This window comes from Dromiciops gliroides, chromosome 4 (genome assembly GCF_019393635.1).
Source record: "Dromiciops gliroides isolate mDroGli1 chromosome 4, mDroGli1.pri, whole genome shotgun sequence".
NCBI lineage: Eukaryota > Metazoa > Chordata > Mammalia > Microbiotheria > Microbiotheriidae > Dromiciops > Dromiciops gliroides.
The window spans coordinates 496,003,670-496,017,983 of NC_057864.1; the positions used below are offsets into that span (position 1 = coordinate 496,003,670).

General features: G+C 55.4%; 1 protein-coding gene across 3 annotated transcripts in view; it reads right to left on the minus strand.

Moving 5' to 3' along the window:
- ADARB1 (adenosine deaminase RNA specific B1) overlaps positions 1 to 10,456 on the minus strand; it is a 179,560-nt gene extending 169,104 nt beyond the window's left edge. For 2 of the 3 annotated variants that reach the window (XM_044001601.1, XM_044001600.1), the window contains exon 1: positions 10,327 to 10,456. The gene's annotated coding sequence lies outside the window, so the exon portion shown is untranslated. The remainder of the gene's footprint in view (positions 1 to 10,326) is intronic. The other variant, XM_044001602.1, reaches the window with a different exon arrangement.
- Positions 10,457 to 14,314: the final 3,858 nt, after the last annotated feature.

Consider the following 14,314-nt stretch of genomic DNA (forward strand, 5'->3'; position numbering starts at 1 on the left):
GAAAGAGCCATGACTGCTCCCCATTCTTTATTTGCCAGAATACCTCCCTGAATGCTGCACACACAAGAAGCCTGCAATCAACACTGGACCAGATAGATTACCTACACTGGTTGTTTGTCTCTTCCCATTCTTACCCGAGCCCCCTTTAGCAATTCTGTGCTTAGCACATTGGTGGACACAACACCCGTAAGCCCTTGATAAAAGATTGTTGACTGCCTCATATCAGCAACCAGCCCCAACAAGACAATGTGCCAAAGAGTCCAGTGCTTGCAAGCTATTTCTCACCTTGCTAAAATACAAACACTCAATTCTGCCGGTTCAGGTTTCGACATTAGAATTGACAATGTGGGTAAGATGATTGATTTGGGGCACAGGTGTTCTTTATAGAAAGGGCTCTCCCAGTAAGAGGCTAAAGAAACCAGAAAGGGAAATCACACACATTAACAACAGCCTGGGGGGCAGCTAGGTGGTGCAGTAGATAAAGCACTGGCCCTGGATTTGGGAGGACCTGAGCTCAAATCCAGTCTCAGATACTTGACACTTACTAGCTGTGTGACCCTGGGCAAGTCACTTAACCCTCATTGCTCCACAAAAAAATAACAAACAAAAAAACCCCAGCCTGTTTCTGACAATCAGTGGGATATCCAGAATAGACAAGAACCATCACAAATGGGTAAGATGGGAGCAGCTAGGTGGCGCAGTGGATAAAGCACTGGCTCTGGATTTAGGAGGACCTAAGTTCAAATCCAGCCTCAGACACTTGACACTTACTAGCTGTGTGACCCTGGGCAAGTCACTTAACCCCAATTGCCTCAGAAAAAAATAAAATAAAATAATGTGTTCCAGGACTCTGCCAGGAATCCAAGGTGAACTCCTTGGCCTATGACTTGTACTCCAGGCATTTACTTCTTTTCAAAGTTAAGCCTCTCCCCAGCCCTGCCGCACCTCTTCTCCTCTACCACCTTACAACACCACTGACCCACCTAGCACACAGAGGAGCGGGTGCCTCATAAGGGCTCTGTCTTGGTACAATCCAAGTGAACTGGATACCTGGGCTTTCTCGAACAACTCCCACATTTCCCTCCTCATCAAAACTGATTCTCACAGTGTCATTATCATTTGAAAGTCTCCCATCCCTACAGAATTCTCCTTTGAGAACATTGTACACAGTAGCATCAACATTATGTGTCGCTCAATTGTGATAGACTTGATTCTTCTCAGCAATACAACGGTCCAAGATAGTTCCAAAGGACTCATCATGGAAAAGACTCTCCAAATCCAGGAAAAAAGGAACTGTGGAATATGGATACAGATTGAACCCTACTATTTCTTTTGCTTTTGGTGCTGTTGTTTTTCCTTTTTGAGGTTTTCCCCTTTTGCTCTGATTCTTCTTTCACAGCATGTCTAATGCAGAAATATGTTTAATGTGATTGTGCATATATAACCTATATCAGATTACTTGGGGAGGGGAGAGGGAAGGGAGGAAGGGAGAAAAATTTGAAACTAGAAATCTTATAAAAACAAATGTTGGAAACTATCTCTCCATGTAACTGGAAAATAATAAAATACTTTTATAATTAAAAAAAAGAATTCTCCTTTGGCCATGAGCTACTATGTCAGACTATCCCTGGCTTTCTTCTGCGTCTCTAGCACATACTCAGAAATAGAGTAGTCATTTCTCACAAAGTTCCCCATCATTCCAGCCCAATAACCAGATCCTTCCAGCTGGTGAGACTCCATTGCAGGAGACAATTACCCTTCATTGACTGAAGGATGAAATCCCCACCGAGACAAGAGAAGAGTTATTAGCTACAAACTGAGCCCCCTCCCAGCCTCTTTGCCATTCCTACGTCAGGTCTCTGGCCCAGGCTTTGGATTTTTCTCCAATTCCCCACCTTATTTCCTCCTTCTGCCCATGGGGTCTGAGTAGAGTCTCATGATGGTATCACTTTTCTGCCACCCACAGTCTCCACCCATCATACCCCTGCCTCCAGGCCCTGGATTTCATTGCATGACCCTCCAAAGAGACCCTTCCCAATCCCTTCTTCCCCAGCCATTTTCCAATCAAGAATCTCATTCCATCAAACTCGGGAAGAACACTGAGGCGAAATCTGTCCACTTACTCAAGGACCTCAAATTCTTATTGCTTGGTGCTTCGGCATGGACCCTGGAGGCTCTGGGCTTCATCTCAACCACCATTCTTCCTAAATGGTAGCTACTTTCTACAACAGCCTCCAGCTTGGTGATGGCTTTTCAAGAAGTGACAGATTCAAAGAGATGGGGAAGACAAATGACATGATGCGGAAGGAGGAACGTAGAAAAACCGATGACTAAAAGAAATCACAGCAGCCACAAATCTGGAAAACACAGGACAAATGAAAAAGGGGGAGAGGAAGCAAAAAGCATATTTGGCTTAAGTTGAACTGAGACCTGCTCAGAATTTATGGTTTCTGTGTAATCACTTTTACTTCTATTTAAAGGTTTTGTTTAGCTCAGACTAAAAATAAAGCCAGTGTTGTGAACACCAGGTAGTCCATCCACTGGTCACATGCCAGCTACCAGTCACCTGACACAATCTGTGATGATGAAGGTATTAGGCCAGCCTGGGGCTCCTCAAAAATCTGACCTAACCCTACATTTCCTGACTACATTTCCCGCCATGGTCACCTGCTCCCTGTGTTGGCCCAGGTCTGGGGCGCCATCTCCAAGGTCGCACTGGGTCTGGGATCTGGCTTGGATCTGGCCAGGCATTGCAGCCTTCTGGGAGACCAACCGTGGGGAGCGCTCTTCACCGATCGCTGTGTCTCTCCAGTGCCTCGCAGAGGGTCTGGGTCTAATACGTGTCTGCAGAATTGAACGGAATTGCTTTAAGAGGCAGCGTGCGGGCGGAACCATCAGCCGACCTGGCTTGAGTTCCTCCCTGGCTGGGTGACATCTTCTCAGTACTTCCATGCGCTCGTATGCAAATGGGGAGGGGGGTTCAGGACTGGATGAGCTCAGGAGCTCAGACCCAAGATGCTGCTCCTCCAGCTCCCCTACAGACTGCCAGTGCCCAGGGGATGGACAGTGTAAGTCTCCCATCAGTGCCAGGGAGGCAGCAGGAAGGACAGCGATGCTATGTGGACAGTAACGAGCTGAGGCATTGGGACAGCCCTCGGGGCGGGCATGAAGGCCATCGTCTGGAGCAGGTTCACCACAGAGACCATTCAAGGAAGAGGAAGTGATCGCTGTGCAGGGGCGACTCCCCCCGCTCCACGCAGGGAGGGGGGCCGGGGAGGGGAGCTGTGGACGTTTTGTTAGGATTTGGGAGCCCGAAGGGAGGAAGGTCTGGCTGCCAGGGCTGCCCTGGAAGAACGGCTGCTCCGCACCTCCATTTTTCTCATCCATAAACAGGCTTTGGGACTAGCTGTTCTCCAGGTGGCGCCACAGTGCAGAGTGCTGGGCCTGGAGTCGGGAAGACCTGAGTTCAAATCCTGCCTGATCCGGCTTACTACCTGTGGTACTCTGGGCTTCTCTAACCCCTGTGTGCCTCAATCTCCTCGCCTGTGAAATGGAGACAATACAGCACCTACACTTTACAATCCTTAAAGCTGCTATTGTCAAATGGCTGTCCTGGTTCAGGTGTTCACTACAGGGTGCATTGGGCAGGGAGCGGCCTCCTAGCCAAACCAAGCCAACCCAAGGCAGTGGGGCTCCCTTAGCCCAGGGCGCCAGCCGTGGGAGAGCCACAGGGCACCAGCTCCAGGACCGCTCACTGGCCAGAGTCATGGGAAGGTCTCTGAGCTCCCTGGAGGAGGGGCCCTGAAGGGAGGGAGGAGGAGTCAGCCACCCCCACCAATGGGAATCAGACTTTGTACACAAGCCTCTCTCTGGCAGCAGCTGAAGGCAAGGCCGGGAGGGCCCTAGAACCGGAGTGCCCGGCAAATGGGGAGCCTCCATCAACGCCTACCAAACATCTGCGATGGCTCCTTGTACGCCTCCTCGTTTATAGGCAGCTCAGGTCTCCCCTCCTCCTGCCCAGGGCTCCCTTTGCTCAGGACTCAACTCCAAATGCATCAGCCTTCCTTCCTTCCTTCCTGCCCCATCCTCTGAGTGACTCTTCTCTGAAGCTTCCAAGTTCTCTAGAAACCTCAGAGTGGAAAACACAATGGAACACACACACAACTCCTCATCCACAGATGTAGGGAGAGGAGAGACATGGAGCAGCTCTGTTAAACAGGAGGACAACAATGCACCTGGAAGCCTCCTAGCAGGTGCTAGCCCATCCCACTGTGGACAGGGCAAGTGACAATCCCCAGAAACCCAGATCAGTCTTTCTTTCTTTCTTTCTTTCTTTTTGGGGGGGGGCAAGGCAATGAGGGTTAAAGTGACTTGCCCAGGGTCACACAGCTTGTAAGTATCAAGTGTTTGAGGTTGGATTTGAACTCAGGTCTTCCTGAATCCAGGGCCGGTGCTTTATCCACTGCACCACCTAGCAGCCCTGACCCAGATCAGTCTTAACAGCCCCCTAGCCTAGGCTAGGAGCCAATGGTGCTGCCAATCCCAGGGCACCCAACTGCACTTAGTTCTGTAAAGGAGTTCTCGATGCAATTCAACAAATAATTATTAAAGAGCTACTACATGCAAAACCCTGTGGTGGGCAAAAAAAATAGGAATATCTACCAAAGTAGTGATATTCTCTTTTGCTTTGATGCTTTTTGATGTTAATTGAAATATTACCAAACCACTATCAGTGCAAGTCAGTATTATTTTGGCTTTCTTAAAACACTATTTTTACCCTGAGGGCCATGACTCCCTTAGCATTTTCTAGAACCAGCCTCTGCCACTCCCTTCAATAAGCCTCAAGATTCCTCAAAATCACACAGGTGTGCTGTACCTGTAGGATCACACCCAAATATGAGATAGCCCTATCCAACTGTCATTAAATAACTGCCCCCTTCCCATTATTTGCCCCATCACATTGCAAAGAAAGCATTCTGCAGCACCCCATAAACATCACATAATCTAGACTGTCACCCTTCCCTTGGGAGTGCTCATCCGGCTCAGTACGAAGCCAAAGGCCCTGTCCGTTCTGTCTTCCGGGGCAGTGCTCACCCGACTTTGGGACCAACTGGAAAATGTTCACTAGCAAAGGAAGGCATTGAGAGGCAGCCCATCCATCCTGACCTGAGAAGCAGAGTATCCACCTCCAGCTTGGCCCAGCTTGGCCACAGTCTCCTGGTGTCTTCTCCCTCAGCTCACCAGCAGCTCTAGACCTCACTCCTACAGTGATTTGAAGGCTATCTCCCCAAGTGGAGGCTGCAAGGGGTGTCATAGGGCCTGGAGCCAGAAAGAGCCAAATTCAGATCCAGAGCTCAGGCACTTACTAGGTGGGTAACCCTAAGGGAGTCCCTTCACTGCTGCCTGTCTCAGTTTCCCCAATTGTAAAATGGGAATAAGAATAGCACCTCACTCACACCCAGATACAATTTGTGGAGCACAGGGCCTGCCATAGGGTGGGCAGTAAATGAACGCTTGGTTCCTTCTTTTAATGAGCTCGTAAGCTCTTCAAGGGCAAGACTATGTTGTTGCTTCTCCGTGTATCCCTGGGGGCTAGTGCCTGGCACATAGGAAGAGGAATGATGCTTGACGACAGGACTTGCCATGTCATGCCTGTGGGACTGGGAAAGTCCCCTAAGCACTCAGAACCATCATCTGTCAAATAAGAGGGTTGGTCCCTTCAAGCCCTAAATCCGCCATTCCCCACATCCTTCTTGAAAAGTGACTGGAGACAGGAGGAGCTCCATTCATGTCCCATCTCTTACACTTCCTCCCCGTGTGACCTTAGGAGACTCACTTAACCTCTCTGAGCTCAGACAACTCTCAAAGGTTGGGGGGAGAACTCCCCAAGTTTTCACACCTAAATCATGATTCCTTAATTCAACAAGAGAAAATTGGGGAATTGTGCTGAGACAACACAGAAGAAAGAGGGCAGGTCAAAACTGAGGTTTTCCTCAAACTCTCAGCTGGGGCTGCTCAGGTAGCCCTCCCTCCTTCAAGATCACCGCAGATGCACAGTTCAGGTGCAGGCCAAGGCCAAGTCCAGATCCTGAAGTCTGACAACAGCAACTTTTATTTGACAATGATTTTGTCTGAGTATGTTTTCCCTTAAAAGGTAAAAAGGAAAAGATCAAAGTAGGAGTTCCTCTGCCAGAACAAGGGTCGAGGAGGTAAATGGCAGATGTCAGCGTCAAACGACTGAAAACAAGGCCCCCTGCACCCCTGAGCCCCCAGGGCCCTCAGCCTTCAGTGGCCCAGGCAGGCTCATGCCCCCAGCCTTCAGGAGGCAGCTTCCCAGAGCAGCTTCATGGAGCCCAGGGCCCTGAAGTCCTGGGGCCCAAACGCACAGACCAGATGGCAAAGCTAAGCTGGAGAAAATCAATGTGGCCCATCTGTGCCAATCAGAGGGGCTCAAACAAGCTGCCAGGTCTCCTCACACAGCCGCAGTCAGCAGCAGCACCAGGAAGCCCAAGAGCGGCTCTCCTGGGTCTGGTCATTCCCTGATGGCACAAATCACCAAGACTTCAGAATCACTGGAAATGCCCAGGTGACGGAGCAGCACGCCGCAGCTCTGGGAGAGTCAGAAGCTGAGGGCTCCACCGTCCTGGTCAATAGCCGAAAAGTGACTTCCACCAAAGAGCTGTTTGAGAACTCATATCAAGGTCACACTGTTCCTATTCTCAGTCACGTCCAGAGGTTGTCACAAGTGATCACTGCATGGATGATTGCCCCCCCCCAGGGATGACAGCTCTCTGTGGGAGCCAACCCCTGCACTGACTGGCTTCAGGCACTGTCTACAGCTGGTTATGTCGGCCCAGCTACCAACAATCCCAGCTCTGCAGCCTTCAGAGATCATCTATTCCAACTGTCCTAGTTTACACCCGAGGAAACTGAGGCACACCGTGAGGAACCGCCTTGCAGCCAGCAGCAGCAGCAGAATTTGAACCCCCGGTCCTCTGCCCACTCCCCAAGCTGCCCCAGGCTCAGTGAAAAGGGTCTCTCCTCCTAGTAACCCAGTGAAGAATCCAGATTCCCCCACCCAAAGCCTGAGTCCCATCTATTCAGAAACACAACATTGGCAAAGAATGGTGGGGCTGAGCAACCCCTGAGCAGAACCCTAACCTTTGGGAGGGGATCTGAGCGGGCAAGCACAGCTGAGGGCAGAAGTCATCAGGAGCAACAGGCTTGGGGAATTTGGCCGCAAGCTTGGAGAGAGCTGGGGGGCTCTGGGGGACAGGGTTGTCCCTAGCCTAAGGCTATATAGATCACGAAGCCCACCTCCTTACAATCAGCCCCCTGGGGACACAGCCAGCCCCGCAGGAAGGAAGAGTAAGCAGCCCCGTCCAAAGAGAGCCCTTGTATTGGTCAGCTCCATCCCTGAGATGTTGCTCAGGCCAGAAAGCAAGTCTCTGCATGGGTGCCTGGGACATGGGGTGGCAGAGACACACAGGGCACAGGGGCTAGGCCTACCAGTGAGACACTGCACAGCTACATGTGCAGAACTGGACCAGGATAAAAGACCATTCAAAGGGGCCCCGGGAGAAGAGCCAAGTTTTTGAATGGAATAAAAACCTAATTTTTGCTATTAAGAGTAAATAGGGAGGGGCAGCTAGGTGGCACAGTGGATAGAGCACCGGCCCTGGAGTCAGGAGTACCTGAGTTCAAATCCGGCCTCAGACACTTAACACTTACTAGCTGTGTGACCCTGGGCAAGTCACTTAACCCCAATTGCCTCACCAAAAAAGAAAGAAAGAAAGGAAGGAAGGAAGGAAGGAAGGAAGGAAGGAAGGAAGGAAGGAAGGAAGGAAGGAAGGAAGGAAGGAAGGAAGGAAGGAAGGAAGGAAGGAAGGAAGGAAGGAAAAAAAAGAGTAAATAGCAAAAAGCACATCAGAGGTAACTTTCCTTATTTTAAAACAATTTTGTCAGTCTCTGAACCATAACTGAGACTGGCCACCACTGACCCATGAATGATCCCATATGAACGCTCCATCTGGAGGGTTCTCTGGCTACTAAGAACAAGCCCAATCCTGTGTCTGCGTGACTTTGGGCAAGTCCACTGACCTCTGGGAACGAAGGAACTGGGGCTCAGCAGCCGGTGGGTCCTGTCAGCTCTCCCTCAGTTTCTTCTTGTATAAAATGAAGTGTTGGCCTGGATGGCCTTTGAGGTCCCTGCTCTAGGGCTGGGGCCCTGGCACACCCTCTCAGATGCTGCTCAGATGAGGCTATTACTCAAAAGACCTTTTTCCAATGTGTTTCTTACATTCCTTGCCAACCTAACCACATTTTTTCCCATCATAAAAACCCAGCCGAACATGACATTGAAAAAGCGCATATAACTCACATCTTAAGCAAACCCAGCTTCAGGCCGAGGGCAGTGGGAGGGGAGGGGCAGAGTTCTCTACTTTTGTGCTGCCCCCTCCCAGGCACCAAGACTCACCTCTGCCGAGCCAAAGGACAACACACACTGCTAGACGTTTCGCTTTTTCCCTGCCCAAACCACACAGAGGAGCAGACAGAGATAGCCATCTAAGACGCTCTAAGGGCCCAGCTAATTAAGTGTTGGGCAAAAGAACCATATTTTCCTCTTTGGCTTGGGTAAACTGCCCGGGGAGGGGGGGGGGAAGGGGAGGGGGGGAGAGACACATCTCAGTTTCCTTGCAATGTGAAGAAGACAGAAGCCATATGAGAAGATAACAGCATCTGTTTGACTCCAAATAGGTCGGCAGCCTCTCGCTAAACCCACAGGCAGTCCCCCTTTCTGTCCCCAAACAGTTAAGTCTCTGGCTGTCCCTGGAATGACTTCATCAGCACCGCTGCTGCCCACCAGGCCCGGGTGTCATCAGTTTCCCAGGGCCAGGCCGCTGTCCTTCTCAGCACTGCCCCCTCGCTGCACAGGCCTCTCTGCTCCCAGGCGCTGGTCCACTTCACCTGGGTCTGACAGCCCGGAGCCAGCAGACCCAGGTAGCTCCCTTCTGACCCCGGCTCTGTGGCTGTGCTGGCCAAGCACACCTTAGCTTCCTGATTCCAGCCTGAGCCCCCTCCTCTGGCTTTCCAAGCTCCCAAACCCAACCTTGGAAAGACTGATACCCAGCCCAGCTCCTTCAAGCAGCAACCCTCTGCTCTCGCCTCCACTCTCTAGCTGGGTGTACACCTGTCTGCTGGCATCCTAAAACAGGTCCTCTTCTGGTGCCTGGGGAGGGAGGAAGGAAGGAAGGAAGGAAGGAAGGAAGGAAGGAAGGAAGGAAGGAAGGAAGGAAGGAAGGAAGGAAGGAAGGAAGGAAGGAAGGAAGGAAGGAAGGAAGGAAGGAAGGAAGGAGAAAAGGAGTAAAGGGAGGAAGGAAGGAGAAAAGAAGAAAAGGAAGGAAGGAAGAAGGGAGAAAAGGAAGGAGGAAAGGAGGAAAGAAGGAGGAAGGGAAGGAGGGAAGGGAGGGAGGAAGGGAGGGGGTAGGTCGGGCGTCCACATCACAGCCTCCCTCCAGGCTCCCGATGCCCAGGCTCCCAGTGCCCAGGCTAGGAGGGGGGATGCGCTCGTCCTCCCGCCCCGAGCTGTCAAAATGCAGCATCGAGGTGGGGGCAGGGAGGGTCTTTGTAAGCCTGGCGATCGAAGAGCCAACGAGACAAGTTGTGGGGACCCCCTCCCGGGGGCGCTGGGGGGAGAACAGTAGGGACAGCCTCGGAGCCCGGCGGGGGGCCTGAGCTCCCTCGCCAGGTGGGTCTGCGGCGAGCTTCCGTGCCCAACCTTGGCGGTGCCCGGGGCACCTTTGCGAGTTGGGGTCCTGCGGGGCCGGGGCCCCCACGGGAGCCTAAGAGAGCCTCCACTGAGGGGCTGGGGCCGGGGCTGGGGGACGCTCCCTGTGCCCGAGCAGGTGGTCGCCCGCTCTGCCCCAGGGCGTCCCCGAGCGCTGCCCGGCCCTGGGGGCGGCCGAGGCCAGGCTCGAACCCGGGTGTCCGCGGATCGCCCCGCTCCCACGCGTGCACACCCCGATGCAGACGTGCACACACATCCCTGTCCAGCAGGCAGCACGCACGCGGGGCCGCCTGGGGCTACGGGCACCGAGCGATGCATGGGGCGGGTGAGGGGGGGGGTGCCTCCAAGGAGCCCACGCGTGGACAGCCCACGGGCCAGACCCTCGGCCCCCTCCAGGAGGCCGGAGTGGGGTGAGGCTGGGCCCCCCGCGGAGGGCGGAAGGGGGGGTGAGGCCGCCCACCTCCCCGGCCCCTCCGCCTCCCCCCAGCCCCCTTCCCCGAGCCCGCGCCCGTGAGCGCGCGTGGGCTCCCGTCACTCACCGTCCCCGGAGGCCGCGCGGCGCGGCCGCCATGAGCGCCGTCCCTCCCTCGCTCCGTCCGCGCGGAACCCCGCGCCCCGAGCAGCAGCCGCCGCCGCCACCACTGCCGCCGCCGCCCGACTGGCCCCGGCCGGCCCCGCGCCCGCGCCCGCGCCCTCCGCCTGGCCGTGCCCGCGCCGCCGCCACCGCCCCCGCCCCGCCCCCGGGGGGCGTGTCCCTGACGTCACGGACGCGAGGACGCACCCCCGGGCTCCGCGCGCGCACGCGTACACACCGCCTTCTCTCCCTCGGACAATTCCAGGCCGCAGCACCCGCCCGCTGCAGCGGCGGTGCGCTAGAGCCAAGAGTCCAGGGGGCCGGGCTTGGGGGCTGGAGGCGGATCCGAGGCGGGGAGCCAGGCTCCTATTGGACCGAGGCTGGCGCGGCCTCTGAGGGAGGGTCTGTGGGCGGGGCTTCCCGAAACCATCAGCCCTGCGGCAGCCCAGGCCACAGCGGCCGGAGGCGGGTCCTAGGGGCCAGGAGGCGGGTCCTGGGCGGAGCAGGGGCGGGATTCTGCGCTCCTATTGGACCAGGACTAGCCACTGAGCCCTTGAGGGATGGGTCTATGGGCGGGGCTTCCCGAAACCCTCAGCCCTGCGGCAGCCCGGGCCACAGCGGCCGGAGGCGGGGCCAGGAGCTGAGGGGTGGTTCAGGAGGAGGCCACTGCGCTCCTATTGGGCCGGAGCTGGCCGCCGAGGCTTCTGAGGGGAGGACTTGTGGGCGGACCTTCCCCGAAGCCATCCACCCTGAGGCAGCCCAGCCCTAGCGGCCTGAGGCGGGGCCGAGCGCCTAGGGGGCGTGGCCAAGTGCCCAAGAGATGTGGGCGGAGCTTCTCCGGAAAGCCGCTAACTGCGGTGACGGACGCGAGCACAGGAGCCCAGCGCGGGGGCGCGCATCAGTGTTTGGGCGGAGAAGGGGGCTGGCCTTTTACAAAGGGGGAAACTGAGGCTCGGGAGGGGATCCCCTTTCCCAGGGGCGCTTAGGGAGTGAGGAAAAGATGTTCTATGGGAACCCAGGCGTCAAAGGATGCAGAGTTGGAAGGGTCTCTAGGTGCCAACTAGCCCCACCCCCTTATTTTAACAGGTGGGGAAACTGAGACTGGGAAATGGGAGATGATCCTGCGATCCTAACCCAAAGCCTGGGTCTCATCCAGCAGCTGGGGATTTGGGGGGGGGGAGTCGGGGGCTGCTCAGCAACACCCTCCCCCCACCCCACACACACACACAATTGGGGAAGCAAAGACTCCCCCCCCCCAGCCACATGATTGAAAAAGGTGGGTTGGACCCTTGGATGGTGGGTGGGTTTAGGAGGAGAGGAGAAGGTGGTCTATGCACGCATGCCTTCATGCATGCATGCATTCATGAATTCATTCACAGAGGCATTCATTCATTCATTCCCCCAGTTCCTATTAAGAGTCTGATAGATGGCTAAGCTGGAGGGATACAAACACACACACACACATTCTCTCCCTTCCTTTTCAGGGAGCTGGCTGACATTGCCTTTTAGGGCAGGCATCAGTGGGACCCCATGAACCTGGAGAAGAGAGCACAGGGTGTCCTGAAAATCCAAAGCCCAGAGAGTGGCTATGGAATGGCTGGCTGGATGGAGTGCACAGAAGGCAGAGACTGAGACCGGCCATTGGGCGGGGTGAAGCTGTGAGTGAGGCCAAGAGCCCAGCTGTGGTGGGGCTGGGCCAGGGCGAGGCCTCTCCACAAGGCGCCCCAGCTGGGGAGTCCATTCAGCCAAGCCAGCCTCCGGTAGAATGAGTGACCAGCACTGACCATACTGAGCTCCCAGAAACCTGTCAACCAACACGGCGGGGGCTGAGCCAGGTCCATCTTGGGTGTAAAGCACCTTCTGAAGATCTAACATCACTCCTGGTGTTGCCAAAGGGTCATCAGCGAAGCAGAGGACACACCCTCCTGGCCAGCTGCCTTTGGCCCCTCTGGTCACATTCTACCCTCCCCCATTAGAATGAGAGCTCCTAAGTGCTGCCCCTGCCCCCACCCTGCCCCTCCCCAGCCTCACCACATGACTGGAGGGGCCGGGCAGAGCCAGCTGGGGGAGTTAGGCCCATTTCCTCTCAAATATCCCCCAGCACCAGCTCTAGGGCAAGGGGAGTGGGAGGAGGGGACAAGACAGAGAGTCATGCCTCCCTTCCAGTGACCAAAATCCCTGAGCTGCTGGTGGATAGAGCACTGAGCCTAATACTAGGCGTGTGACCCTGGGCAAGTCACTTCACCTCTGTTTGTTTCCTCAACTGTAAAAGGGGACAATGATAGGGGCAGCTAGGTGGCGCAGTGGATAGAGCACCAGCCCTGGATTCAGGAGGACCTGAGTTCAAATCTGGCCTCAGACACTTCACACTTACTAGCTGTGTGACCCTGGGCAAGTCACTCAACCCCAATTGCCTCACCAAAAAAAAAAGGGGGGGGGCGGACAATGATAGCTACCTTACAAGATGGTTGTGAGGGTCAGATGAGACACTGGCACACAGTGCCTGGCACATAATAGGGCCGGTCCCCTTGCCTTTCCCCTGGGGACAAGCCCCTCAGAGCCGTTGCAGCCTCTGCCCACAGCACCGTGCCCGGCTCTCCTCTCTTCCTGCCTCTGTCTCCTCCTTCTGGCTCTGGGTCTGTGGCCAAGTTGCCGCTGCTGCCTCTGATTGTCCAGAGCACTAGGGGCCAGATCCCTCAGCCCCTCTGGCCCGAAAGCCTGAACTGCTCTTCCATCCTGGCTGCCCTGGCTTCCTTCTGCTAAAATCCCTCCGCCCCCTCCAGGAAGCTTTTCCTGTTTGCCCTCAGTGCCAGCACCTTCCCCCACGGATCATCTTCACTCTATTTGCCTCCTGGGAGCTCCCTGAGGGCAGGTTGTATGGCCAGTGCTTAGCGTAGTGCCTGGCACGTAGTAGGTGCTCAATAAATGTTTGTGGAGAGAGTTGATAGTTGCTGAGCTCCCCCTGCCTCTGGCTCTGGGATCCCTCCCTTCTGCCCTGAGATGCCCTCCCGCCCTCCAGTCAGCGCAGGGGCACCCAGGAAGCAGGAGAACCCAGGCGGTGGCACCCTGGGTGAGGGGGCGGGTACCCCGTGAGGCAGGCATGGCCTGTCGTTGGGCTGCTTGGGAGAAGCTTGGAAGCCACCCAGCTTGGAAGCCGGGCCTTCCTCTAAGCAGGAGCGTGTCCCACTCTCAGTGCGTTTGTGCTCCACAGAGAGCGTGTAAACACTCCCTAGCACAGCAGAGACTAGAGCCGCCGCCTGAAAGGCAGCAAAAGAATTCCCAGTGCTGTCCGCGAGGACATTGGCCAGGCAGAGCTGCCAGTTTGTCCGTCCTTTACCATCAACTTGACAAGTTTATCTTATAAGCCAAACCCCACTAGGACACAGGGAGGGGAACTGGGGGTAGAACTGAAGGGGCTGAGGCACTGACCCCGGGGCTTCTGCGCTCCACCCTTGCTTGTGCAGGGGGAGTGAGCAAGCGTCCTGTGGGGGGCTCTGAGCACTGCCCCCCCAGCCCAGGTCTCCACGTGCCGGGCTGCAGAGGGTGTGCAGGGATAGAGAGAAAAGCAGGTGGATAAACCGAAGACATGAGGGCTCTAGACAAGCTCCAGACAGACACAGTCTGGACAAGTGGGTGCCCAGAATCTCTTGGAGGGGTGTAAAGGCCCCCAGACCTCTGAGTTGTTCTAGTTTGGGTTATCCAGGGCCCTCCCTTCAACTCTTAGCAAGCTGGTGGCCACCTAGGGCTGAATCACCTCTCCTGGGCCCGGCAGGGCCAGACAGACAGGAAGGGGGGAAGGCCAAAGTCAGCCATTGCCAAGGAGCTCACTGACAAGTCCAACTCCTTGGCACAGCCGTGTGACCTTCCCACTCTCTCTTCTCTGGTCATTAGCACCCTCCCCAGTGTCAGCCAGCATCTAAAGGACATGTCCTTCTGGCAGGGATGCCCACAGA